The sequence below is a fragment of the Aquarana catesbeiana genome, linkage group LG06, assembly GCF_042186555.1.
Source record: "Aquarana catesbeiana isolate 2022-GZ linkage group LG06, ASM4218655v1, whole genome shotgun sequence".
NCBI classification, from domain to species: Eukaryota; Metazoa; Chordata; class Amphibia; order Anura; family Ranidae; genus Aquarana; species Aquarana catesbeiana.
Genome location: NC_133329.1, coordinates 252,784,521 through 252,811,448, shown reverse-complemented (window position 1 = coordinate 252,811,448; position 26,928 = coordinate 252,784,521).

The window sequence follows — 26,928 nt, the reverse complement described above, 5'->3', positions numbered from 1 at the left end:
CAAATGCAGCCACCACATCTAAAAAATGCAGCTTATTAAATATTTAGAAACACTTTAAGCTAAAAGAATCAAAGATGTGGGCAGGAATCAGCACCAAATAAATTGAAATAACCAACGTTCCTAGAAATTATAGAGCAGTTTTGTTGGGGATATAGAACTTTAAAGGTGCACCAAATAGAAATTCCCTCAGACTTAACGTAAAAATATACAAATTATTTATTAGGAAAAGATGTTAAAAAAGTAAGGAATACAGTTTGATCAAAGCCATAGGTATGCACACACTGCCTATTGTTGACAATGAAATACTGTAGTCACATACATATTTGCATCACGTCCAAATATTTCAACAAATCAACACAGGTGAGACTTCTTAAGTTAAAAGGGGATATTTAGGCTGTATCAATTGGAATAACACCTGATATATGCACATATATCTCTAGAATTTTTCAGATGTGTGAAATTTCTTGGTATATCAACATCTGTCTGTGCCCCCTTTATCATCCGCATGAGCTCCCAGTAATTTTTTAAGTAACAAATAGGATAGAGGTGAGTGTGGTTCGTCTATTAGAGCCTGCCATGAACTTGTGTGCTCTACCTCTCTCTCCTTTTTGACTGATACATATTCAATGTACATTGCAGGTATTTTTCTTTTTTTCTCTGTAAATCAGCCTATACAATAAGTATTATACTCCTCCCTATGGGAGATCTGGCATTGCGTGGACTGGATCTGGGTGTGGGATTGTGGAGCCATTCAGGAGGATTTTCCCTGAGGAATCAACTCCCATGCTCAATACAGAGGTAGGGAGTTTCTTACATTTGGGTTTTTACTCGTTCTGTGGGTGATTTACAGTCATGTTTGTGCAAGATTTGTAATGTTAACTTGTTAAAATGCTATATATTAATAATTTTTTGTTTCTTTTTCATATACACCTAAAGCTGAGTGAAATATACTCCTCTATGCCTAATAAATAAGCCATTACGTCCTTTTCATGAAGAAGCCATCTCAGCGAAACACGTTGAAATATTTGGACGTGATGCAAATATAGACATGTGCACCGTCAATAAATTTGTTTCGTTCCGTTTTGTATTAAAATTAATTCATAATTTGTAAAATATCTATATGGTTCACCTTTAAAGTTCGATATCTCCAACAAAACTGCTCTTTAAGCAGAGAGTTTAAAGAGAATATGATCATTGAGTTTTTTGCCATATGGCATAGGGAATACCATTTCAGATATGATTCATTTCTGTATGTGGCAAAGCTGTCAGTTCTTTCATTTTTAGCAGTAATTCAAGTTTTGTATTTTTTTCCTGGATTCATGTCAATAAATGTAAAACTGACAAATTATGCCATAAAATATATATTTGTCTTTGTTAGATGTAATTGTCTTTATCTGTTCATATCCATTGGCTTTTTTAATTGTGATATTTATTTATGAGCTGAATGCAAAAAGAAACTCTTATTTTCAAATGTAATTTAACCTAACCATAATAGGTATGCAGTATCAACACATTAGTAATGTAGAGCCCTGTGTGGTAGTACGGCCTAGAATAGACCTAGATACTTGGGCTTTTGCAGCAAAGTATAACTGAAAATGTGAATTAAACAGGAACTAAACACTAACATAAACATTTTTTGTTTAAAGTGTAAGTAAACCCTCCTGTTGTTTTCAGCCAAAGAAGCTGCCATCTTTGCCTCTGTTTAATCCAAAACTGCCATGATGCTGCACATGTGATCAATTATGACACCAGCCATTGGATGGTTTGACAGTTTGGTTGAGAGCACAACCAATGGGAGTGCTGCATTTCCGGAACATGCTGGAAATTAAACTGTTTTATGGCTGGGTTTACTACAGTATTGCCAACCAACCAGACTGAAATTTACTGACACAACACCCAAACTCTACTGGCACAGCCAAGTTTTTACTGGCATTTCCAAACGTTACAAAATTACAGTTTTAAGTGCAAATTTCAGTATTTAAGCTACAAATAAGTACAATATGCTCGGCTCCCTTGCACTATGACATCACACGACACGCTCAGGCACCACCTCCGTCAGACCCGCCCCCCCGCCAGTACTGCCCGAACACACTGTAGCAGGCACTTGGATGGTCTCGGGCGGCTCTGGACCCGAGCTATGCATGCGCAGTTCTGAGCCAATTTTTTTTACTGGCAACCTTTTCTTCTTACTGGCATTTACTGGCAGGAGAAAAGTGCCTGTTTTTTACTGGCTGCCAGTAAAAATACTGACAGTTGGCAACACTGGTTTACTACCGCTTTAACTGAGGATAAACAGAAACCTGTCAAATGTACACTGCCATATATTTCCCTTAGGAAGCAGCAGTGCAGTTCCTGGTGTCTGTGTCCAACAACAACTATCTGCATAGTGAGATTGATTAAGAGTAGGTTCACATATGCATAGGCCGTGCATGAGTGTTTGCACAGACATGACGTGTGTACAGCAGCCCATTTATTTTAATAGGTTGTACATGCGAGAACACGGGTAAAGAAGCCCCCGAACAAAACGTGCCTTCTTTTTTGATGCATCATTAACCTTCTCTCAAAATATCACCCAAACCTTTTCCTCCATCACCTCCTCCCATGCTCACCTCCAGGACCTCTCCAAAGCCTCTCCCATTCTCTGAACATCTTACCCCAATCTGTGTGCCTATCCCGCTAATCTGTCCACCTTTTAGGTGATCCTTGAAAACTCATCTGTTCGCAGAAGCCTATCCTACCTTCACCTAAAAACTGTACATTTACGTTCTTTAATGTATAATAAATAATAATAAAATATTATTAATGTTTAAACAGTAATTCCACTTTTCTTGAGAAAAAAAACATTCCCCTCTGGATGATGTATGTACATTGCAAGGATTTTAACAATCATTGTTGCAGATTCCTACCTTTTGTTATTGTGAAGAAATCCATGTGTGTTTGTCTATGTCAATGTGGGAAAGTGAATCCAATGGGAGTGGTTTCATAATTATCAATCGGCTGCTACACTTGCAGGGCTCTAATGAGGAAAAATGCATCCCTTTAGGTGTGATTTCCTATTGAGAGTATCTCACTAAAAATGCCAATTTTGTTGCAGGTGATGCCTGAAATCTGACTTGTATCTTAGTGCAGACTTCTGGGAAAATCAGTGAGCCAATCACACAAGCAGGAAATGATGTTTCTGGGGGGGGGGGGGGGTGTTCTGTACACATTCTGTGTACAGAATACTTCCAAGTAACCCCATTGCATTGCATTTTACATAAAATTACAGAGCTGAAGATTGAAAAGGAAAGGTAATTCTTAATAAAAATATGATGTCGCAATTGTATATGCTATATTTTTCTTTTTTATTTGCTATTTTTTTCCCCACAAAAGTGGAGTTATCATTTTATTGCACACATTTCTAGTAAACTCTGGAGCAATAATGACAATACACCTGCAGAATACCTCATAGGCATTAAAACATTTTTTTTTTTTTTACATGATACACCGTTGACAAAAGTAATCTGCACCTCACTGAAATATTGGACCATAATTACTAATTGAAGATAGTTTTCATTTATTTATATTTACACATATCTCCATGTGTCCCAATTTGTACAGGTATGCAGTATTAAAAATTCCCCTGCATGTGCAACTGTTTCTTCCCCTCACCCCATCAGTAGTTCCAAGGGTTTGTGTGTATGACCTTCCAACTCCAAAGTGAGGCCAAATACTGTATGCTTTCAGGTACTCCTGAGATACTTTGTCCCTCTCCTTAGTTGCTTTGACTTACCTATGAGATGCTCAAGGAGTGCCTCTGGATTTCACTGAGCTGCATCAAATTGATTCACGCTGCTTCTGCATTCACATTAATTTGGATGTCGAAGTACAGCAGCTCAGATGTAAACAAAAGCCTATGTAAATAAGTTCTAAGATGAAATTAAGCTCCCATGATGCTTTGGCATGCACTGTGAATAGCAGCTGCTACCTGTTGCAATACAATCTAGATGTACGTTACTGTATGTTTTTTGATTGTATGTAGACCCTGGCTGCTGACTGGGTAACTGTGTTATGTGTCTTTTTGCTGTATTGTTTATGGCTTACTTGCTGATATTAAGAAGTGAACCCATAGTCAGCAAGAGATTACAATGTCAGAAAGAGCCAGAGAGACACACACCGTTGTGTATATCTGTCCCGGCTGTTTTGAGGTCTGTACACTTTACTATATGTAGATGGAAATGTACAGGGTGGGTGCTATGGGAGGGGAGAGGGGGTGTCTATACTGACGGGGGAGTCTATACTGATGGGGGGGTCTGCATTGAGGGGGGGTGTCTATACTGATGGGTGGTCTGCACTGAGAGGGAGTCTATACTGATGGAGGGGGGTCTGTACTGAGGGAGAGGGTCCGTACTTAGTGGGGGGTCTATACTGAGGCAAGGGGGCCTGTACTTAGTGAGAGGGCGGTTTATACTGATGGAGGGGGGTCTGTACTGGGGGGGTCTATATTGATGGAGTGGAGTCTGTACTGAGGGAGGGGGTCTGTACTTAGTGTGGGGTGGTCTATACTGCGGGAAGGGGATCTGTAATTAGTGGGGGGTCTATACAGAGCTCCCTCTTTATTTACTTGGCTAAAGAGCTATACAACCGGATCCGTACCTTGGGCCAATACTAAAACGCCTAAGATGGATTGTACCCGGGCCTCGTGTTAAGAAGAAATTAGGTTTTGCCTGTAATGTCTCTCTCTGAGGACTGGGCTCTGGGATCCAGGCTTTGGTGTACTAATATAACAGTGGCACGAAAAGTTTCGAGCAGTCTTCTACAGGTCCAGGGAATAAGATCCTGTGAGTAGGAACCCAGAACCGTGAAGGTTGGCACAACATTACTCGCCGTGATGGGTAAAGGCTGAAATCTGTCTGTTCTTAGCAGTTCTTGCAGCGGGGATAAGGTAAGTGAGGACAATCCTAAAGTTTACACATTATGGATTATCTTTTGTGAGTAGTTGTATGTCTTACCTGGTTTCCGTCACTAGAGGGAGTAAGAGACATGCCTGGTGTATCCTTACATGCCTTCCAGGTTACATACTCAGTGAAGCTGGTCTGTGAAGCCGCTCACCTCCTCCGCTGCAGGCTTTGCCACATAAACTAAAAAGGGGATCCCACGCAGTCCGGGGGTCCCACGCAGGGGGCGCGCTTTTACGGCAGAGTCAGCGGGGAAGGAGGGGGGGCGTGGTTGCGGCACCATGCACGTGTGGCGTGCATGGCGCGCCAGTGCGCAGGCACAAAGCGGCCATTTTTTAAAAGCCCAAGGCGCCAGAGCTCCTGTATTAGTTTAGTTTATAGCTAATGTTTATATTATAAGACTATAGCACTACAGTGATTGCACTTTTCACTAGTACCTCTGCTTTGCAGCTTAGGACTATGTCTCCTCATAAGAGGGCTTCAGGGGGAGGTAAAAGAGGCACCAGAAAATCACTGCCTACTTCTAGGAGTTCTGGACGTTCCTGTAGGATACCACCCCCTCCTTCATGACTGGAGGCAGTCTCGCAGGATGAGTCTGTACCTCTGTCAGGTTTTGCAGCCTCTCCCAATGTGTCAGTCCCTGTTTATGTCACAGAAGACGTTTTAAAAACTGCATGGGATGGTTTAGAAGGAAGAATTACTACCTTTGTCACAGCTTCCTTAAAAAAAATGGCAGAAAAAGGGGTAGATCCCCTCCCTCTGCTTTGGGTTCTCTATCGGATGAGCATTCTGATAATGAGGAAATATTCCTATATGAGGATAGGGATCAGGTGCAGTCGGACGAATCAGGGGAAGAGGAGAATCTCTCTTCTACCTCCCAGGCCCTCAAAGCACAGGTGCAATACTATTACCACATACAGATTGCCCTCTGCTGAGGCTGCCATTTCCCCTGTTTCCTCCCTGGGGTCCCGGAAATCCCCACAGGCTGCGTACACCTTCCCAACTCATCCTTTACTGGATGAATTGTTGTATGAGAACTGGGGTCACTATTTTTTCTTCCTAAAAGGTTTTCTATGCTTTATCCGGTGGAGGAAAGTTTCACCAAGAAATGGGGAGTTCCAGCCATAGATGCGGCTGTTTCTTGTGTGAATAAGAGCCTGTCCTGTAGACAATGCTCAAGGGTTAAGGATCTAACTGACATAAAGCTGGAAACTTTTTTTAAAGCCTCTTTTTCTGTGGCGGGCGCTGTAGTCCAGCCTACGGTCGCAGTAATTGGCATGTGCCAGTTCCTCAAGGAAAAAATGAAGCAGGTGCTTAGCCTCCTTTCCACTGAGGAGGCCGAGGTTTATGCAGACCTTCCTAAAGCCTTGTGCTTTATGGTTGATGCCATTATGGGTTCCGCTCAGCAAGCATCTCTCCTCACTCTCCTGTTGGTACACATGCGCAGGGCCCTTTGGCTTAAACATTGGGCAGCTGAGGCTTCATGCAAAAAATATTTAACTGGTTACCCGTTTCGTGGAGAATGCCTGTTTGGGGATGATCTGGACAAATATATCCAGAAGATTACCACGGGTAAAACCACGGTTGTTACCAGTCAAAAGAAGAGTAAACGTCCTTCATTTAGACGTTCTCTGTCCCCAGCCCCTGGAGCCTCATCCTCCAGGCAATGGCGAAGGCCTCCCCAATCAAATACTAGGGGAAAAGTCCAAGGTCAAACCCAAGGGCAAAAGAAACCTTGGGGTCCAAGATCTGGTAAACAGAACCCCAAAGCCTCCCTATGAAGGGGCTCCCCCGCTCGGCCAGGTGGGGGGAAGGCTGCTGCAGTTTGCAGGCACCTGGCGGGAAGAGATTCGGGAGAGATGGGTAGCCTCCACGGTGTCTCTGGGCTACAAGCTAGAGTTCTGGGAGCTTCCGCCATCTCGTTTTTTAAGGTCAAGGGTCTCCAGGGATCCAGAGAAAAGAAGGCCCTTACTTCTGGCCTTAGAACGTCTGTTATCCCAAGGGGTGATTATAAAGGTGGCCCCGGAAGAGCAAGGCTCAGGGTTCTAATTAAACCTCTTTATGGTTCCAAAACCAAACAGAGATATCAGACCTATTCTGGATCTAAAAGACCTGAATCAATTTCTAAACATTGTCCTTTCCACATGGAATCTATCCACTCAGTTGTCTCCACTCTTCAGGGGGGAGAATTCCTGGCATCAATAGACATCAAGGATGTATATTTGCATGTGCCAATATTTCCCGCTCAACAAAGATTTCTAAGGTTTGCGGTGGATCGACGCCACTTTCAATTTGTGACCCTTCCTTTTGGTCTAGCTACCGCTCCTCAAGTGTTCACGAAAGCTAAGGGCTCAGGGCATAACTGTGACAGCTTATCTGGACGATTTGCTACTCATAGAACAGTCCGTAACACGCCTAAGCCACAATGTGCTTTGCACAGTAAAGTACTTAGAGTACCTTGGCTGGGTCCTCAATCTCTAGAGAAATATTCCTTGCAGCCCCTAAAAAGGCTGGAGTATTTGGGCATGGTCATAGACACAGTCCAAAGCAGAGTGTTCTTACCCAGATTAAAAGCCAGGGCCATAAAAGATTGGGTCCGGGTAGTCTCGGCAAGTAGAAAGCCCTCCATCCGACTATATATGAGACTATTGGGGAAAATGGTCACCTCTTTCGAAGCTGTCCCTTACGCCCAGTTTCACTTGAGGCCTTTACAGAGCAGCATCCTCTCTGCCTGGAACAAGAGGGTTCAAGCCTTGGATCTTCCAATGTGCCTATCCCCAGGGGTGCGCCAGAGCCTCAATTGGTGGTTACTGACTAAGAATCTTTTAAAAGGAAAGTCCTTTGTCCCAGTTACTTGGAAACTCCACAGATGCCAGCCTAATAGGCTGGGGAGCAGTTCTGGAAGAAGCTTCCACCCAGGGTAGATGGTCCAGAGTCGAAAGGCTCTGGCCCATCAACATTCTGGAAATTCGGGCAATTCATCTAGCCCTCAAGGTCTGGACTTTCAGACTACAGAGTCATCCTGTCTAGATACAGTCCGACAATGCCATGGCTGTGGCTTATATCAATCACCAAGGAGGCACCAGGAGCCTGGATGCCCAAAAGGAGGTGAATCACATTTTCTTCTGGGCAGAAAGGCATATTCCTTGCCTGTCTGAGGTCTTTATTCCAGAGGTAGAAAATTGGCAGGCGGATTTTCTAAGCCGCCAGCAGCTGTGTCCAGGAGAATGGTCTCTACACCCTGAGATATTTCAAACCATATGTCAAATTTGGGGTACCCCGGATGTAGACCTGTTTGCGTACAGGTTCAACAAAAAACTGGACAGCTTTGTGTCAAGAACAAAAGATCTGCTAGCACAAGGGTCGGATGCCTTAATGATTCCATGGGATCGGTACAGTCTGATCTATGCTTTTTCTCCAATTCCGCTTCTTCCGCAGTTCCTTCGGAGGGTCAAGAGGGAAGCAAAGTCAGCCATTCTGGAGGCCCCGATTTGGCCCAGACGACCTTGGCATGCAGAGATCGTAAAGATGGCAGTGGGAAGACCTTGGGTTCTTCCGCTGCGTCCAGATCTACTCTCACAAGGTCCAATATTCCATCCTGCCTTACGAAGTCTGAATTTGACGGTTTGGCTGCTGAGACCCACATTCTGAAAAACCGTGGACTCTTGGAATCAGTCCTTTTCACTCTGATTAATGCTAGGAAGCCAGCCTCCAGGCTCATCTACTACAGAATCTGGAAGGCATATTTTTCCTGGTGTGAACAGAGGGGATGGGATCCTAGAAAGTATGCCATTAGCAGGATTATTGCCTTTCTTCAATTAGGCATTGAAATGAGGCTGGCTTTGAGCACTATCAAGGTCTAGATCTCAGCCTTATCGGTATTCTTTCAAAGGCCATTTGCTTCACATTCCCTGGTCCGGGCCTTTGTTCAGGGGGCACTGCGCTTGAATCCGCAAGTCAAACCTCCTGTGTGCCCATGGGATCTGAATTTGGTTTTGTCCGTTTTGCAAGAACAACCCTTTGAACCATTGTACCATGCTTCTTTAGTTCTTCTGACAAAGAAACTGGTCTTTTTGGTAGCCATTTCCTTGGCTAGAAGGGTATCAGAATTAGCAGCTCTTTCTTGTAAAGAGTCATATTTGATTATTCACAAAGACAGGGTGGTGTTGAGTCCTCACCCAACTTTTCTACCTAAGGTAGTTTCAGGATTCCATCCGAATCAAGATGTGGTCCTACCATCCTTTTTTCCAGATCCGCAGTCCACGAAAGAGGAGTTGTTACACTCTAGATGTTGTAAGAGCAGTCGGTATCTATCTGCAGGCAACGGCTCAGATACGATAGACTGATTGTCTATTTATTCTGTCAGAAGGCCCCAGAAAGGGCCAGGCAGCGTCAAAATCCACTATTTCCAGATGGATTTGGCAAGTTATTATTCAGGCCTATGGTATAAAGAAGAAGATTCCTCCTTTTCAGGTTAAAGCGCACTCAACTAGAGCAATTAGTGCTTCATGGACAGTGCATCACCAGGCCTCCATGGCTCAGATCTGCAAGGCTGCAACTTGATCTTCAATCCATACATTCAATAGATTCTATCAGGTGGATGTGAGAGGGCATGAGGATGCCGCCTCATATCACATGGCGCAGTGTGCTGCAGGCAGCAGTGCAGATGCTCTTGTCCGTTGGCGGTCTATGTCTTTTCTGATCTGTGTCTCCCTCCCCTCAATTTGGGCATTGCTTTCGGACATCCCACTAAGTAATTACCAAGCCTCTGTGTCCCGTGATGTATGAACAAGAAAATAGAATTTTTTTTTTCAATAGTTTTTTTATTGTTTTTTTTTTATGCAATAAATTCACAAGGATACAATGTACACAATGTACAATGATTTACAATTAAGTCATACACGGAAGTAAAGATACAAAGTAAAATATCTGGTTGTCCAGATAGAAAACTTGGAACTGTCATAATCGTATCTGGAGTGACTAAATGTTAACCATAACTTGAGTGTCCTTTCCGCAGGAACCCCATTGGGAACTCTTTTGTTACCCGGGGAGGAACAACCCACGTGGATATTATCTAACATATAAAGGATAAAGATCAGAAAGCGTTAATATCAGAAAAGTGTTAATATCAACTTGTTGCCGCGTCAAGAAAAGTTATCTGATTTGTAAGTATTAAAGAAATGTCCCAGCCCCAGATCACAGCTCCCAAGGCTCCCAGTTTTTCAGTTCTTTTGTAGGAGGCCTACGCTGGAAGCCATCATTGTTTCGAAGCTATAGTGGGGGTTCACCGTGTCAAGAGTGTTCTACAGATGGGGTTTTGTCAGTTTTCCACAGTCTCGTTATGTATAGTCTTGCGGCCAGCAAAATGTGGGTCAGCACGTGCCTATACAGTGGGGGAACAGAGTCAATATTTAGGTTCGGTATCGCTAGATCAGGTGATGGAAGAATGTCTTGGTGTGAAATGTCTGATAGTATTTGAAAAATTGTGGCCCAGTACTTCTGTATGCGTGGGCAGGTCCAGAAGATGTGGAATATGTCCCCCTTGGCTGAATTGCACTGCCAGCATTGGTCGCATGTGGAGGAGTTAAATTTAGTAAGCTTTGAAGGGGGTCAGATACCATCTAAGGGACAATTTGTGGCTTTGTATATCGAATGAAGTGCCCGTTTCCATTGGTGTTCTGTGTAGGTCTGTCCCATGTCGTGTTCCCAGTGAATGTGGGGGGGGTTAGTAAATTGAAGCTTTTGGTGTAGGATAAGGAGATTCCTTTCGTTTTGGGGGAAGGGGCCATTAGATATTCCCATGCTTTGGGGTGTAATGTGTAGAGAGGAAGGTGGACATTCTTAAGGCAGTGCGTGACGCGCATGTAAGTGAATAGGTCCGTGTGGGGTAGGTTGAATTCGTGTAGAAGGAGGGAGAAGGGTTTTGGTCTGTCCTTTTGCAGAATATCTTGGATAGTATGGATGCCCTTTTTGGACCACTGGGCCAATTATAGGTCAGGTGAGAGGTGATGAAGAGATTCGATTGGGATTGGAATGGGATGGGTGTTAGGTGTGTCGCAACTGTTGTGGAGTAGCCTTTTCCACGCCGTAACCGATACTCCCAAGTATGAGATGCTGTTGTCTGCCCAGGCGAAGGGGAATTGGGCCTGTAATAGGTTTCTGGTGGTGGCTTCTAGTTTAATGTCTAAGATATGTGATTTAATTACGTTCAGTTTGTAGTATGATATTCGTCCAAACCAGTCGAGTGTTTTTTGGGCTTCAGTTAGAGAGGAAGTTGGGTTAGTGAGTATCAGTATTACGTCGTCTGCGAAAGGACTAATTTTGTGCAAGATTCTGTCTATCTTTATACCTGTGATTAGGGGGTTTGAGCGAACGTGTTCCGCCAATGGTTCCATCAGCATATTGAAAATCAGCGGGGATAACGGGCACCCCTGTCGAGTGCCATTCGTTATGTGAAATGGTTGTGACAGCATATCTGCGGAGTAGACCCGTGCTGATGGGGTAGTATATAGTGCTATTACAGCATTGTAGATGAGATCTTTGAAACCGAACTTGGTCAATACCTCCTGTAGGTATGTCCAATGGACCCTATCGAACGCCTTCTCTGCATCCAAAGAGAGGAGCAGAGAAGGCATTCCGCTAGATTCAATATGATGTAGCAGGTTGATTATCCGTCTTATGGCATCAGGAGCTTGTCTACCCTTAATAAACCCTGATTGCTCCTTATGAATGAGATCAGGCATAACTGTCATGAGGCCTCTGGCAATCGTTTTGGCATAAATTTTCAAGTCAAGGTTCAGTAAAGAGATAGGGCGGAAGTTTTGAGGGGAGGTTGGATCTTTCCCTGGCTTCAGGATGGTAATGATAAGGGCATTTAATGATTCATCAGTGAACTTTGTAGAGGAGGCAACAATGTTGAAAAATTCTGTCAGCTGGGGAAGTAATTGGTTTGAAAAATGTTTATAGTATTCTCCCGATAAACCGTCTGGACCGGGAGCTTTGCTCGAGGGCAAAGATGATATTGTATCTAGGATTTCTTGTTCAGAGAATGGTTTGTTTAAGGAGGACAGTTGAGTGTCTGTCAGTGTTGGGAGTTTAATTTGGTGGAGAAAATTGTTAATGTCAGAAGAGGACGGTTGGTAGGTATTAGGATCATGTCTGATGTTGTATAGGTTGCTATAGTATTCACTAAAGGCGTTCGCTATGTCCTGGGGGTTAGTAAACTTGGCATTGGAGTGGGAGTGGAATAGGTGGGGTATTCTGGATTTGATTCTTTGTCCTTTGAGGCATTGCGCCAGTCTCTTACCGGCTTTGTTGGATGTGGAGTAGGTATTGGCTTTGATTTTGCGTTGGATTAGTTCGTATGAATGTAGGAGTAAATCTTGTCGTAGGGACAGCAGTTGGACCAGGAGTGTCGGGTTTGGGTTGGTCTTGTGTTGGGATTCAAGAGTTGTGATTTGAGATGTAAGGGTATCTATTTGCTGCATCCTCTTCTTCTTACATATGGAACTTAGTTTCATTATAGTACCTCTAATAACTGCTTTGTGCGCGTTCCACACCATGACGGGTCCCCCACTGATCCTTTCTTTAAATCGAAGTAATCTTGTAGGTGTTTTTTAACTTCTTGGGAGTAGATGGGGTGTTGCAAAATGTAATTGTTCGCACGTCAGAGGAATGTATTCCGCTGGGGTGCAGTGTCGTTAATGGAAATAGTGATTGGAGCGTGGTCTGACCACGTCATGGTGTGGATTACAGATGCGGCAATGTTTTGTAGCAACCATTTGTCTGTAAGGAACATATCAATTCTGGAGTATGATTTGTGGTGGGTGGAGAAATAGGTGTAGTCTTTTTCAGACCTGTGATGGCATCTTCACACATCAAAAACATAATGTGATGCGAGGAGTTGTTTCAGGGGGGATTCTCTTTTTTTTTGCTGCTGAAGTAGTGTCCATGTGGATGTCTGCAACCATATTGAAATCACCACAGATTAACAGATGGACCTGATGTACCGCTCGTGCCTTGTTTAGAGCTTTTCTAAGGAAACTTATCTGTCGGGTATTGGGGGCATAGATATTCATTAAGGTGTAATTGACCTTGTTGAGGGTAAATATTAGAATGAGGTAGCGACCATTGGGGTCGGGGATTTCTTGAAGCAAGTGGAAGTCAAGTCCATTTTTTTATTGCAATGAGGACCCCTCTTTTCTTGGAGTTGTAGGTGGCATGGTAAACTTGGGAATATTTGCTGTTGGTACATAAGGCTGTTGCCGTGGGAAGCAGATGGGTCTCTTCGACACGAATGGCGCTTTGCCGGGTGGTTTAAACCCTTGGCATTAAGGGACAAGATGTTACACGGCATGTCCATAGACTAAGAGTAGAGGTGGTGCAAGGGGGAAAGTAGCACTTACAGTTAGTTGCTTATAGAGTTCGATGAGTCGTCTCCTTTTTTAAGTTGAGTGTCCTCCGGAGATTTGGTGCTGTGTAGGGATGAGCTTCGAGTTCGAGTCGAACTCATGTTCTACTCGAACATTGGCTGTTCGCAAGTTCGCCGAACAGCGAACAATTTGGGGTGTTCGCGGCAAATTCGAATGCCGCGGAACACCCTTTAAAAGTCTATGGGAGAAATCAAAAGTGCTAATTTTAAAGGCTTATATGCAAGTTATTGTCATAAAAAGTGTTTGGGGACCTGGGTCCTGCCCCAGGGGACATGGATCAATGCAAAAAAAAGTTTTAAAAACGGACGTTTTTTCAGGAGCAGTGATTTTATTAATGCTTAAAGTCAAACAATAAAAGTGTAATATCCCTTTAAATTTCGTACCTGGGGGGTGTCTATAGTATGCCTGTAAAGGGGCGCATGTTTCCCGTGTTTAGAACAGTCTGACAGCAAAATGACATTTTGAAGGAAAAAACTCATTTAAAACTACCGCGGCTATTGCATTGCCGACAATACACATAGAAGTTCATTGATAAAAACGGCATGGGAATTCCCCACAGGGCAACCCCGAACCAAAATTAAAAAAAAAAAATGATGTGGGGGTCCCCCTAAATTCCATACAAGGCCCTTCGGGTCTGGTATGGATATTAAGGGGAACCCCAGCCAAAATTTTTAAAAAAAATTGACGTGGGGTTCCCCCTAAATTCCATACCAGACCCTTCAGGTCTGGTATGGATTTTAAGGGGAACCCCGCGCCAAAAAAAAAAAAAAAAAACGGCGTGGGGTCCCCCTAAAAATCCATACCAGACCCTTATCCGAGCACGCAACCTGGCAGGCCGCAGGAAAAGAGGGGGGGACGAGAGTGCGGCCCCCCCCCCCCTCCTGAACCGTACCAGGCCACATGCCCTCAACATTGGGAGGGTGCTTTGGGGTAGCCCCCCAAAGCACCTTGTCCCCATGTTGATGAAGACAAGGGCCTCATCCCCACAACCGTGGCCGGTGGTTGTGGGGGTCTGCGGGCGGGGGGCTTATCGGAATCTGGAAGCCCCCTTTACCAAGGGGACCCCCAGATCCCGCCCCCCCCCTGTGTGAAATGGTAAGGGGTTACTTACCCCTACCATTTCACTAAAAAACTGTCAAAAATGTTAAAAATGACAAGAGACAGTTTTTGACAATTCCTTTATTTAAATGCTTCTTCTTTCTTCCTTCATCTTCTTCTTCTTCTGGTTCTTCTGGCTCTTCTGGTTCTTCCTCCGGCGTTCTCGTCCAGCATCTCCTCCGCGGCGTCTTCTATCTTCTTCTCCTCGGGCCGCTCCGCACCCATGGCATGGGGGGGAGGCTCCCGCTCTTCTCTTCATCTTCTTCTTCATCTTCATCTTCTTCTTCATCTTCTTCTTCTTCTTCTCTTCTTCATCTCTTCTTCCTTCTTCATTTCTTCTGCGGGCCGCTCCGCATCCATGCATGGAGGGAGGCTCCCGCTGTGTGACGGCGTCTCTTCGTCTGACGGTTCTTAAATAACGGGGGGCGGGGCCATCCGGTGACCCCGCCCCCCCCTCTGACGCACGGTGAATTGACGGGACTTCCCTGTGACGTCACGGGGAATGCCACAGGGAAGTCCCGTCATGTCCCGTGCGTCAGAGGGGGGCGGGGTCACCGGGTGGCCCCGCCCCCCGTTATTTAAGAACCGTCAGACGAAGAGACGCCGTCACACAGCGGGAGCCTCCCTCCATGCATGGATGCGGAGCGGCCCGCAGAAGAAATGAAGAAGGAAGAAGAGATGAAGAAGAGAAGAAGAAGAAGAAGATGAAGAAGAAGATGAAGATGAAGAAGAAGATGAAGAGAAGAGCGGGAGCCTCCCCTCATGCCATGGGTGCGGAGCGGCCCGAGGAGAAGAAGATAGAAGACGCCGCGGAGGAGATGCTGGACGAGAACGCCGGAGGAAGAACCAGAAGAGCCAGAAGAACCAGAAGAAGAAGAAGATGAAGGAAGAAAGAAGAAGGATTTAAATAAAGGAATTGTCAAAAACTGTCTCTTGTCATTTTTAACATTTTTGACAGTTTTTTAGTGAAATGGTAGGGGTAAGTAACCCCTTACCATTTCACACAGGGGGGGGGCCGGGATCTGGGGGTCCCCTTGGTAAAGGGGGCTTCCAGATTCCGATAAGCCCCCCGCCCGCAGACCCCCACAACCACCGGCCACGGTTGTGAGGATGAGGCCCTTGTCTTCATCAACATGGGGACAAGGTGCTTTGGGGGGCTACCCCAAAGCACCCTCCCAATGTTGAGGGCATGTGGCCTGGTACGGTTCAGGAGGGGGGGGGGGCCGCACTCTCGTCCCCCCCTCTTTTCCTGCGGCCTGCCAGGTTGCGTGCTCGGATAAGGGTCTGGTATGGATTTTTAGGGGGACCCCACGCCGTTTTTTTTTTTTTTTTTTGGCGCGGGGTTCCCCTTAAAATCCATACCAGACCTGAAGGGTCTGGTATGGAATTTAGGGGGAACCCCACGTCAATTTTTTTTTTTAATTTTGGCTGGGGTTCCCCTTAATATCCATACCAGACCTGAAGGGCCTTGTATGGAATTTAGGGGGACCCCCACATCATTTTTTTTTTTTAATTTTGGTTCGGGGTTGCCCTGTGGGGAATTCCCATGCCGTTTTTATCAATGAACTTCTATGTGTATTGTCGGCAATGCAATAGCCGCGGTAGTTTTAAATGAGTTTTTTCCTTCAAAATGTCATTTTGCTGTCAGACTGTTCTAAACACGGGAAACATGCGCCCCTTTACAGGCATACTATAGACACCCCCCAGGTATGAAATTTAAAGGGATATTACACTTTTATTGTTTGACTTTAAGCATTTTTAAAATCACTGCTCCTGAAAAAACGGCCGTTTTTAAAACTTTTTTTTGCATTGATCCATGTCCCCTGGGGCAGGACCCAGGTCCCCAAACACTTTTATTGACAATAACTTGCATATTAGCCTTTAAAATTAGCACTTTTGATTATTCATGTTCGTGTCCCATAGACTTTAACGGTGTTCGCGTGTTCGAACGAATTTTTTTCCTGTTCGCATGTTCTGGTGCGAACCGAACAGGGGGGTGTTCGGCTCATCCCTAGTGCTGTGTTGTTGAAGACCTGGAACAAGAGCTATGAGAGAGAGCTGGGGAGAAAGCAACAAGTCAGAAGGTTAAAATAAGAAAAAATGAGAACAATAACTGTAGCAGGTTTTCTGTTATATGATGAACTTGCAGTGTAAGGTTTGTGGCGGTGTGTGTAACAGGAAGCTATATGTAGCTTTGCCGCAAATGGGGGGAAAACAGTTAGTAACTAGTAAAACTGAGAAATTCGCCTAAGGCAGCGAGGGAGAAATTTTGTTGTGGTTGTGGCCCAACAGGTTCAGGTATTCATTTGGGATTGGTGCATTCTGGAACCCTGGTTGGAACGCCTTTGTTGGAATTTCCGTTGTGGCAGAGGTGGAGCTCCTTCTTTCGGGGATTCTAGAATGATGCCCTATTCATGTAGTAGGCACATGCCTTTCATTAGGTCGCTGACAACATGGGTGGTGACATTTTTTGTGATGAGTAAGGTCGTGGGATATCTCCATTTGTATAGGATTTTATGATTGAAAAGGCCTTTGGTTATGGGGTTCAGCTGTCTCCTTAGTTGTAACGTATATTTGGAAAGGTCGGGAAAGATGTGAATTCCTTCGTATGGTCTGGGCAGAGGAGCTTTGAACCTGGCTTCTGACATCATTTTTTCTTTTGATGTGGAAAAAAAGAACTCTCATGAGAACGTCTCTCGGCACAGATGCTGCTAAGTGTGAGGGTTTTGCTATCCTGTGAATTCTATCAATGATGATGTCTCTGGGATCCGCGTCAGGCAGGATAGTGTGTATGAGGTCTTTGGCGTATTTTGGTAGGTCTCCCGGGGGTACAGACTCAGGGACCCCCAGTAGTTTGATGTTATTGCGTCTGGAGCGGTCTTCTAAATTGGCCAGTTTGGCCCGGACCCAATCTTGCTCCTCTTTAACTTCATCAACTGCATCTATGATGTCATTTACTGTGGTTGAGCATTCTGCCATACCCTGTTCAATGGTAGAGATTCTATTACCCATAGAATGCATGTCTGTGGAGATCTTGTTGAACAGGGATGATAGGTCAGTCATCAGAGACGTTTGCAGGGACATGAGCATTTCTTTTAAGGTAGTGTCTATGACCGGTTGGCCAGTGGTGGGAAAGGATGCCATAGAATTATGCAGGGCCTGGTTGGATTGAAATGGATTGAAGGCCTGGGCCTCTATCCTGACGTGAGGTGACTGTGGATGCGGTGCATCCATCCGCATCCAGGCTTTGGCTGGGCTGGAGGTCAGAGCCTGGGTCCTGTGTAGGGGATAGAGGCAGTGGTGCTGTGCCCATTTCAGTGTGGATGGCATCCGGGAGGTCTGTGTAAGCCTCCCGCGGCTCCGTCAGGCTGCCGGAGCCATCTTGGATCTCACTGACCTTGTCCTGGGGAAACATGAGCATGGTGAGTTTCCTAAGTCCGTGTTCTCCCATCCATTTTCGGGACATTATTGGTCGCACTTGGAAGTTGTGGAGCGGTTTTGGGCTTGATCTGTCCCTCCTGTCGGGTCTAGTGTGCTCCGGTGTTCTCCCTCGCTGCGGAGCTGTGAGATCAGGCGGCCATCTTCAGCGTTGGCTAGCCACGCCCCCCAGGACATTGAAAATAGGATTTTTAAATACAGCTTACCTGTAAAATCCTTTTCTTGGGAATACATCACGGGACACAGAGCTCCCACCCCTCTTCGGGATTATACGTTGGGATACTTACTGCTTTGCTACAAAACCGAGGTACTCTCCATATGGGAGGGGTTATATAGGGGAGGAACTCACCTTGTAATTAGGGTTACCAGTGTCCCATCACCTGAAGGTACTATCTAACCCACTAAGTAATTACCAAGCCTCTGTGTCCCGTGATGTATTCCCAAAAAAAGGATTTTACAGGTAAGCTGTATTTAAAAATCCTATTTTTTTCATCCTGAGTAAAAAAAAATATACAAAACATATACATTTGCTTTAAATGTTGTAGCTATGAATTGTACATCTTTTTGATTACTTACAATGTTAAATGAGGCTGCTTAGCAGTTAAATGATGTCAGATTGTGTGTTGACTCATTTGGATGTGATATACCACAATTCAGAACTGCAGCCATACTGTCTAATAATTTCCTAAAGCAAGCAACAGCTGTCATGACCAAAAGCAAGTACTGATCCTATACATTCTGACAGATGTACATTAGCAAATATTTCCCCGCAGGGATAATTCTTGTCTAGTAAATGGTGGTCCTCATTCAAAGAGGTTTCACCCGGTTTTCCTATTTAACTGTCATTATCTGCAAAGGCTGCCGATTCTCTCTAAAAGAATTTTGGTGTAGAAATGAAGAAAGGGTGGGGGGAAATATAAAAATAAAGGACAAGGTGGCATAATCCTAAAACAGACAATTTAAACATGCAGAAAATATGAATGGTTCATTTTAAAGCCAAAATCTTAAATAAGTATAATTCCATCCTATGCTGCAGTTTACAGAAAACAGTGTACATCTAGTTGTTTGTCATAAGCAATAGACACTGATGTTGCCACTAGTTTTATTAATTGGTTTTAAACTACTGTTTAAAACATTGTTTTCAGCTTTTTTAATTTATTTTTTGTCATCTCAGTGCTGCTAATCTCCACCATTCATTTTCAGTCACCTCCTGTCAACTTGTAGTTTCTACTGCACCAGCTTCAAATCATTGCTCAAGACCAACTTACTAATAGTGACAACGGTGGACCAATGTACATTCACATGTCCGCTCTGAATGGTCAGAAAGAGAGGGTGTGTAATAGCTGAAGTGATGTCACAGGACATGTGACACACTGCAGCTTAGCTATGCCCCCACTCCAGTATTTCTGGGTTGTACGTAATAAACATGGACATGTGACCTAGAAAATTAAAGTTAAAAAGAGGTACCACTACTACTAGTAACACTATTAAGCATTTTGTACATAAATCTGTCACTGGTGGTGTTTCCTATCCATACAAGGGAGGACAGATATCTGGGTTTAGAACCACTTTAAAAGACGCATGTACTTGGATAAATATATAGGATGCCTTTGTTGATCAATGCTTCTAAAGTGTTACTTGCCTGGCTGTCATTCTGGTCTAATGGTCTTAATGCTTGAAGTTATTCATTTGAAACAAATATGCAGACCAGGAATAGTAACTTTACTTTGATTTAGTTGTTCCAGGTCAGTGACTCAAAAGTATTGAAGACATTGGATCAGCCTATGAGACAGAGAACTAACAAAAAATTATCACAACTTAAATATTTCATGAAACTTAAGCTCCTTTAAGTTCCACTTTTCTAACAGAGCCTTTTTTTTTCTCTTTTTTAACACATGTTAAAATGTCCTGCAGATCAGTTTACCCTCCCCCCTCCCCAGACATTATATGTTTTCTGAAAGCAAGGAGAATAAAATGGTGGTAGCTGCAATTTTCATATGTAATCACGTGATATATTAGTGCACATGTTTATCGAACTAAAATTTTAGTAATAAATAGTTAATTTTAGTGCAGAAAAACACAATATATTACCCAAGTGTTTTTGTAAAATATAAAAGATGAGGTTGCAACTAGTAAATACATACTTAACATATCAAGCCTTAAAACTGCATTTTAGAACATTCCCAATGAACGACGACAAACTTTGGTACCCAAATTTGTCCATAGGCAGCATATATGGCAAAGATATTCAGATGATAACATTTTGAAAAACCTGAAGCTGAGTACTGAAAGTTGACTAAATGTATTTTTTTCTTTATCTACATCCCAGGACACATGGTATCTTCATATTCACTATGATTGGGTTATGTTGCCACCTTTAGGTGACTGGAAACTGGCAAAAAAGACAGGAGTTTCCCTCTTAGGCATAGTCCTCATGTTAGGCAAAACTTCAGTTTTTTTGCTAGTATCTTATGTGGTGGTCATGTCTGTGCAATGCACATCTGCACAAAAGATTAGTCAGCTTCTCAACTGGGATTAGGTGACTGGCTTTTTCCAGATTTATTACCTATGGTTTTGCATCGCTGAGAGGAATGGTACCCAGGTACTGTGCTGGACAAATCAGGAATGGCCTATTAGGTTGCTGGTCAGCATTGGACCCTATGCAATGATATATTGCCTTGTGGACGGTAGGGTGCTTTACAGTTTAAGGGCAGTGATTCCCAGCTGGGAGTTTGAGTTCCTGAAGAACCTTGTGGTGTTGCCTGCCATGATGGGTTAAGATTGGGCCCCCCAGGGGGTCCTGTGGCAAGAATGTTGAGTGCCCCGATGTAGTAGGCAGGACAAGGTATTTTTATTGTGGCCAAAAAAGTTTTCAGTTTTATTTATTCACTGTAAATGTCCCCATGTGCTACATAGCAGTAGCACAGTTTAGAGGCAGTCCAGGAGGTTCAGGGCACCAAATGCAGGAGTCAGAGAGCTTTCCCCCTACATTCACACTGTCAGAACTACTGAGGTAAAAAAAAAACATTTATAAGGCCTATACATATTATTCTATAAATGGTTTCATGGGCATCTTGGAAGCCATCTTGTCTATCAGTTAGAAGCTAAATGCAAGTTCATTGCTTGTGGACAAAGACTCTTACAAAAGATTTTAAGAGCCTCCTGGCATATTCTCCCAGGTTGTAAATTGTGAGGGCCCTAGACAACAAAAACAAGATAAGGACTGGCCATGGTGCCAAAATGTGTTATAATGAGATTGATGACTCATGTTTCAACTAAACAATGAATAGAGAATTTGAAATTTTTTTTTTACTGAAAGAAAAAAAAGGAGGCTTATTTAAAAGTTGACTTATGAACAGGTATTATTAAGTAATTATATTAGCAGTAATTTCTATTGTATTATTATTACATTATCTGGAGCATGGTGAATAATTTCACATATTTTTGTTTATGTACTTTTACGATATTCAACATATATTCATTATATATTGTTTGATTTTACTCATTGAAATATATTAGTATATATTATTAATATGAGGGGTGCATGTTTAACCACTTGCCGACCAGCTGCCGCCGTTGTACTGCGCGAATCGGCCTCATGTTACGTCGCTTCCATATTTGCCCATATTTGCGCCCCCTGCTCGCCCACGGAGCCAATGCGAGTGCCCGGCGGTCACGATCACAGCTGGGCTCACGCGATCTCTCGGGGCACACTGAGAACCAGGATCTGTGATGGTAAACACACAGTTTCCGGTTCTCTGAGGGGAGAAAAGACAGATCGTCTGTTCATACAGAGTAGTCAGAGTCAATCTGTCATCTCCCCTACACAGTCCCCTCCCCCCTTCAGTTAGAACAAAAACTAGGTAGCACAATTAACCCCTTGATCACCCCCTAGTGTTAACCCCTTCCCTGCCAGTGACATTTATACAGTAATCGATGCATATTTATAGCACTGATCGCTGTATAAATGCCAATGGTCCCAACAATGTGTCAAAATTGTCCGACGTGTCCGTCATAATGTCGCAGTCCCAATAAAAATCGCAGATCACAGCCACTACTAAAAAAAAAAAGTTGATAATAAAAATGTCATAACGCTATCCCCTGTTTTGTAGACGCTATAACTTTCTTTTGCGCAAACCAATCAATATACACTTATTGCAATTTTTTTTACCATAAATATGTAGAAGAATACATATCAGCCTAAACTGAGGAAAAAATAGTTTTTTATATATATTTTTGGGGGATATTTATTATAGCAAAAAGTAAAAAATATTACGTTTTTTTTTAAATTGTCACTCTTTTTTTGTTTATAGCGCAAAAAATAAAAAACGCAGAGGTGATCAAATACCACGAAAAGAAAGTGGGAAAAAAAGGAAGTCAATTTGGTTTGGGTGCAACCTCGCACGATCGTGCAATTGTCAGTTAAAGCGACACAGTGCCGAATCGCAAAAAGTCCTCTGATCGGGAAGGGGGTAAAATCTTCTGTGGCTGAAGCAGTTAAAGTACTATGAATGAGAGTGAATCTACATGTGAATAATTATTGTGTTTTTACTACCAGTTGCCTCACTCTCAAAAGGTATTTGGAGAAATCAATTGCCATCATTCAGACTTTTTTAAAGCTATATATTTTATGAAGAGACAAAAAGTCGGACAGATTCTGCCATAGAAGAGATCACCCTATTATATTTATGTTTTTTTTCAAGGCTTAGTTAAGAGGTTATTTGAAGCAAAATCATGGTATTTTTAAGGAAAATTCCAAATTTTTTTTTAATCCAATACTGCCCCCTTTAGGTAGTTGTGTGGATGAGTATATGGTAAATAATATGTAGTTTGACATCATTAATTACGTGGAAAACATTTCCACGCCTACTTTCTTTGGGGGATAAAGGTTTGAAGAAAGATTGAGTGAGCGGAGAAAAAAAAAAAAAAGGAAGGGAAGGAATGTCCATGAGGAGACAAAGCTGACATCTCTTAGACAAAAGATTTTGAGATTTCTGGTAAAGTATTAATTTCTATTTATCTGCAGGCAATTAACTAGCTATTGTCAGGGTACCATTGGCGCCTATGCGCCGGCGCGCTCCATTACGCTCTTTTCAGCAGGTCTCTGTTGTTCCCGGGCGTCAGCGCGGCGCTAGGGCGCGCGCGGGTACGCGGCGCTTGTGCGCGCGCGCGTGTGCACGTGTGCGCGTACGGGCATGCACGCGTTCGCGATAGCGCCGGTTTGGCGCCAAAGTGCACATAAAAGTCCCTCTGTGCCTCTGGCACATTGCTGCTTCGTCTCAGCTTCGTGATCCGTGTTACTTGAACTTGATTATTTGCTACTCATCTGACCCGGCTTGTCTGACCATCCGCCTTGCTCCAATCCGACTCCGACCTGTCTGACTACTCTTCTTCTGCCTGCCTGATACCATTGCCGACCTCTGCCTGCCTACCGACTCTGCCTCTGCCTACTGTTTGCCTGTCTTATACCCCTGCTGACCCGGACCGTCTGACCCTGCTTGTGCCTTCTGTTACCCGCGCTGTTGCACCTTCAGCTTCAGCTCCAGTGATCTCTGCATCTCCAAGCGTTCCAGCTTGCTGCCTCCAGCCTCACCAGATCTGCAGTCCAGCCATCCCTGAGGGATCTCTCATCACTTCTGCATCAGAGACTCTGCTCTTCAGGCACTCCTACCCCACTGTGCTTAGGAGACCACTGTTCCCACTCCAGTGGCTCCTGAACCAGCGTTGTATGAGAGGTCTTCTCCTACAAGTTGGGCTCTACTACCAGGTACCTAACAGTACGAAGCAGCCATGTCTGAGCCTGCAGGAGATACCTCTCCCATGAAGGAGATATGCACACATCTGGCGGCCCTCACTCAAGCAGTGCAAGCCCTTCAGGATAATTATAACAGACTGGAGGGACAAGTCCAGAATCTTGCAGGGCCAAACCCTTCAGCCTCTTCTTCAGCTTCTGCCCCAACACAGACTGTTCCAGGACCTGCAGTTGTGATGCTTCCGCCTGAACCACGAGTCCCCATACCTGAAAGGTTCTCTGGAGACCGGGCTAAGTTTCGAGCCTTCCGCAATGCTTGTCAGCTCTTCTTTGCCCTACAGCCCAGAACCTTTTCACTGGAAGCCACTAAAGTTGGATTTGTAATTTCCCTCCTACAAGGGGAACCGCAAACTTGGGCACATCGTTTACTTGAAGGGGACTCTGCTCTAACCCAATCCTTATCTGCTTTCTTTGAAGCCATGGCACAATTATATGAGGATCCTCAACTGACTGCCACAGCTGAATCTGCCCTGTTCGCGCTCCAACAAGGCCGCAGACCTGCGGAGGACTATGTTACTGAATTCAGACGTTGGAGCGCGGACACACAGTGGAATGACGCGGCTCTGCGTCATCAGTTCCGTATTGGACTGTCTGAAAGTTTGAAAGATGAACTTGCTCGAGTAGGTATTCAAGATACTTTGGAGGCCTTGATCACCCTAACCATTCAGATCGATCGTCGTCTCCGAGAACGCCGATCTGAACGATCAGTTCAACCTAATCGCCCAACCTGGATGACACCACGAGCTCCGATTCCTGCAGCACGCTACCCACCTGTGCCCAGTCCAAATTCTGTCAATACCACACCAGATACCTCCGAACCCATGCAGCTAGGTCTGATGCGACCTGCCCTGTCTTCTGAGGAGCGTGCCCGACGTCGACAATTAAATCTGTGTCTGTACTGTGGAGGAACCGGGCATTATGTCTATAATTGCCCAGTCAGAAATAGTAAGTGTCCATCTTCTATACCTACCAGTCTCTCTGCTTTATCTACAAATTCTACCCATCTTGCCATTCCTCTCTCGTTACAGCTTCAAGAAAAGACACTTCAAGTCAACGCAATTATTGATTCCGGGGCATGCAGTTGCTTTATAGACTTAAACTTTTCCAATCAGCACAACATTCCTTTACGAACTAAAGCCCATGGACTGTCTGTCTTTCTTGCCGATGGCTCCCGTATCAGATCCGGACAAGTGACACAAGAAACCCTGCCATTATCCACTACAATTGCTTCTCAACATAAGGAATGGCTGATCCTTGACGCCATCTCCTCCCCTATGTTTCCCATTATCCTGGGCATTCCTTGGCTACAGGCCCACAACCCACACATCCATTGGGCCTCAGGAGAAGTAAAATTTCTGTCATCTTACTGCCAGGAACACTGTTTGACGAAAGATTTGGATTCTCAAGCTACCCTGCTTTGCCTGGACTCCGACCAGAAAAATTGTCAGGTCATTCCCAAACAGTATCATGACTACATTGATGTCTTCAGCAAAAAGGGGGCAGACTCTCTTCCACCTCATCGTCCCTACGATTGTCCCATCGAATTGTTACCAGGATCCGAAATTCCCTTTGGACGCATCTTCCCCCTATCTGAGAAAGAACAAGAAGTGTTGAAGGCATATATTGATGAAAACTTGGCCAAGGGATTCATTCGCCATTCTACTTCTCCAGCAGGTGCAGGAATATTCTTTGTTGCTAAAAAGGACAAATCTCTTCGCCCGTGTATTGATTACTGGGAACTGAATAAAATCACGGTCAAGAATCGTTATCCCCTACCCTTGATACCCGAACTATTCCAGAAATTAAGGACTGCCGTCATTTTTACTAAGCTCGATTTAAGAGGTGCCTATAATTTGATCCGCATTCGGGCTGGGCATGAGTGGAAAACAGCTTTCCGGACCCGATTCGGGCATTATGAATATTTAGTCATGCCTTTTGGACTCTGCAATGCCCCTGCGACTTTTCAACACCTAATTAATGATGTGCTTAGAGACTTCCTAGACCTGTTTGTGATTGCATATCTAGACGATATTTTGATCTTTTCAGAATCCCTGGATCTTCATCGGAAACATGTTTGCCAAGTGTTGGATCGTCTTCGCTTACACAGACTGTATGCAAAAGTGGAAAAATGCGAGTTTGAACAACAGAGCATTCAATTTTTGGGCTTGATTATCTCCTCAACTGGTATCAGGATGGATCCACAGAAAGTTTCTGCTGTTCTGGAATGGCCGGTACCCCTGGATAAGAAGGGGGTTCAACGATTCATCGGGTTTGCAAACTTCTACAGGAAATTCATCAGGGGTTTTTCTGCAATAATCGCACCAATCACACAACTAACCAAGCAGAATACCCGTTTTTCTTGGAATCATCTAGCCCAAGAGGCCTTTGAGAACCTCAAGAGACTTTTTACCTCAGCACCTATTCTCAGTCACCCTGAACCATCTTTGCCATTCATTTTAGAAGTAGATGCTTCCGAGATAGCGGTCGGTGCGATACTCTCGCAACGAAAGGGCAGTAAAAATGCCATGCATCCTGTGGGATTCTTCTCCCGAAAACTTTCCTCTGCGGAAAGAAATTATGATGTCGGTGATCGGGAACTTCTTGCCATCAAGACTGCATTAGAGGAGTGGAGGTACCTGTTGGAGGGGGCTGTGCATCCAGTACTGATTTATACTGATCACAAAAATTTGGAGTATTTACAATCTGCTAAAAGACTAAAACCCCGTCAAGCCCGTTGGGCGCTGTTCTTCTCACGCTTTTCCTTCCACATTACCTATCGGCCAGGTTCAAAGAATGTCAAACCAGACGCACTATCACGAATGCATGACAACCCAAGGGACTTATCTGCTCCTGACACCATTTTACCTGCAAACAATTTTTTACTTATACAGACTGATCTTCTCTCTCAGATTAAGGAAGCATCCTCTGAATCAGCCAGACCCATAGGGGTTACCTTAAGTGAGAGGGATGGACTATTCTGGAAAGGAAGTCAAATTTTTGTTCCTAAAGAGGTTCGGGTCAAGGTCCTGGCACTCCTTCATGATCACCCACTGGCAGGTCACTTTGGGGTTCGTAAAACCCTGGAATTGGTACAGTGTACCTTCTGGTGGCCCGATTTAAAGGACTTTTGTGAGAAGTATGTTAGATCTTGCCCTACCTGTACCCAGAATAAGACCTCCAGGAGTCGAGCTTGGGGCCTGTTAAAACCTTT